Raw genomic sequence first — 2,902 nt, 5'->3', positions numbered from 1 at the left:
GATGTAGTCCATGTGTTCTTGAGAATGATTTTTATCTTGTTTATTTGAAAATATTTATTTATTTTAAGGGATAGGTAGAGAGCACTTTTTTTACTTTGTTAATAATTTAATTTGTTTAAGTGAAATGATAACAGGCCATTTAAAAAAAATAACTCTGTTATAATACAGTACATTAAAATATAAGTGGTAGTAAACTTTTTTCAAAGATACTACTCAGTGGTGGCGCCAGCGGGGTGGCAGGGGGTACTTAAGCCCCCCCACCAGACAGGTCAAGCCCCCCCGCCGGACAGAGCTCGTCGGGCAGTCAGACCATAAAACATATAAAAATAGGCCCACACCAAGCCAACACGACGTGTCACAGTCTGAGAGTGCCATTTCCGGCCATCCAGAGGTTACTTCTTAGAAAGAAAATCTCATTTGGAAGGGGAACCCCCTCTCAGCCTGTTCCCCAGCTCGAGCCTACGAGCTCAAGTCCGGCCCTGTCGTACAAGTTAGCCCCCAGAAAATATATCCTAGAGCCGCCACAACTTGCGATTTCTTTTCGTAATTGTTTTCACACATACTGAGTATTCGGTACATTTCCACGTCAGGTAGGGCAAAATTACACCTATAATTGATTCTCCTAACCCAAATCCAGTTATTGTCTATTCTATCACGACAATAACTCTATCAATACTTATTATTATTAAACATGTGTGTTTGTGGGATTCTTTCCTGTATTACGTTTTCAAGCTGTACGTGATCACATGTACCGTATTTGCTTTTTTTTCCTCTATTTTATCGCAGGACCAATCCAGAGCCTATGTGCTTTTGCAGAGGTTCAAAGAGTAACCAAAAAAAATCAGCTTGCATATGCCTACAGTCTAGAGTCGACTAAGTACGATAATTCTAATTCAGATTTGTTGACAATGGAAGGAAAAGTAGCTATAATTACAGGTAATATTTTGGTAGTGGTGTGCATTATTTTGAGCATTTTTTTTAGGTTTAAAATTTTAGTACACTCTGTCTTGTATTGCAGACCTTGCATGTGAATTTTGATTTGATTTTTGTTCATTTTGATTTCTGCTTTTCAAGGGGATTGTTTTGCTATCGGTAAAAAATATTGTCGATTTATAATAAGGTGGTACTCTGGGGATGGACCACTTAACTTCCTGCTAGACAACAAGACATCCATTCTTGGAAGCCTATATGAAGAAAGCCTACCTAAAGTGGCATGGATTGGCACAAGAACAGTTAACTTAAGCTTTGTATTTAATGTGTTAACCTCAGTATACAAGGCACACAATGTTTACTAAAGTTCTAGGCCTATGTTCTAGTGTTTTTCTGTCTTTCGTGGGTGTAGCCCACCTTTATTCTCAATTTTTTCATTGTTTTTATTTTTCTAATTCAAGGTACAATAAACTTTATGTTCAGAATTTACATAAAGGTAAAATTTAAAAAAAAAAAGAAGAAAACTTCACATTTCTATCAAGAAGTACACTATCACATGAAATTTCTATAAACAATTATTTTTTTTATACGTATTTACTTATTAATGCTTGATTTTTCCTATAATTTAACAGTCATAACTTCGCTTGATGTTCTAGTAGTACCTAGTACCCATGTTTATTAATTTTTAGTATAATAGAAGAACAGGAAGGAGGAAAAATATACAATAATTAATAATCAATATATCATTGTATTACGTTTTTTGTAGTAAATTTAAGGTACTAATCATCAGAGGTCTCGGTGCCTAGCCTATCACGTTTCGTAATTCGACATCTTGTTGTGAAGCAGAAAATCAAGTTGTCCTTCCCAAAGCATTATTACAAATCGACGGGGAAATCTACCGATAACTGTGCGATGTGTGTATTTTCCATTTGTTAAAGCATGTAATAACCAATAGGCATATTCAATTATGATTCTTCACAAGATAAAATTATTGTTATTACAATATATATATATTTCTAATTATATATATAATATATATCTAATTATTACATCGACAATATTTAAATTTGGCTTAAAAGTAAAATACAGTATGCTGATCAGAGTTCCATTACGAAATCATTGTTATTTTATTTGTTTTTATTTTTTTTTAAATTGGGTTGCAACAACACGATATAATTTTGTACATTATAATTGTAATGAGATATTAAATATTTTCTAATTATTACATCTAACAATATTTAAATTTGGCTTACTAGTAAAATACAGTATGCTGATCAGAATCACTGCACTGCACTTTACACAATGACAATTCATGTTTTAATGGTAGGCAGCAGCTCGGGAATTGGTGAAGCAATCGCCATACATTTAGCGTCTTTGGGATACCGTCTGACAGTCACCGGCAGAAATGCGGAGAATCTGCTAAAAGTAGTGAACAAATGCAAAGAACAAGGCTTAACAGATAAAGAGGTGAACATTTAATTAATTATCAAATAATATACAAGTGGAACAAATGTCTAAAAACGTTAATTTTTAGTGTCTCATATAGGCCTAGGCCTATATGGTCCAAAATTTACGTTACTACTTCTGTAGAAACTAATAGTTACTTACCATTAGGTAAATTATCGCTGGAACAAGGGGACCGTAAGTCGAAGGTGTATCTCGTCCATTATTTCTACTTCATGCTGATGAGAGTTAGGTGTAGAAGTGTCCATGAATTTCAGACGTAGGTGTAAAATGTTCAGGGAGATTTTAACATTGCGTTTGTCTTTTTGAAAACCTCTTGACAATACGATTACCAGAAACAGCAATGACGGGTCCAGAAATTTCAAAAAGGGCCCAGAGAGGAACTTTCAAAAATGGAGGGTCTAGGCCCCCTTAGCACCACCAATGTTTGGGGCTGAGGTGAGAAAATGTATAATTGTGGTACCTCTAGAATACAGGAAACGTCACTCTCAGACTTAAATTATATATA

The 2,902-nt window shown here is 34.6% G+C and overlaps 1 protein-coding gene across 1 annotated transcript in view; it reads left to right on the top strand.

Moving 5' to 3' along the window:
• LOC117113326 (11-beta-hydroxysteroid dehydrogenase-like 2) overlaps positions 1-832 on the top strand; it is a 38,445-nt gene extending 37,613 nt beyond the window's left edge. The window contains exon 10 of the transcript XR_004446189.1: positions 787-832. The gene's annotated coding sequence lies outside the window, so the exon portion shown is untranslated. The remainder of the gene's footprint in view (positions 1-786) is intronic.
• Positions 833-2,902: the final 2,070 nt, after the last annotated feature.

This window comes from Anneissia japonica, unplaced genomic scaffold, assembly GCF_011630105.1.
Source record: "Anneissia japonica isolate Jap-2015-1 unplaced genomic scaffold, ASM1163010v1 scaffold288272_len43499_cov123, whole genome shotgun sequence".
Taxonomy (NCBI): Eukaryota; Metazoa; Echinodermata; class Crinoidea; order Comatulida; family Comatulidae; genus Anneissia; species Anneissia japonica.
This window is presented reverse-complemented; position numbering and strand designations above follow the sequence as displayed.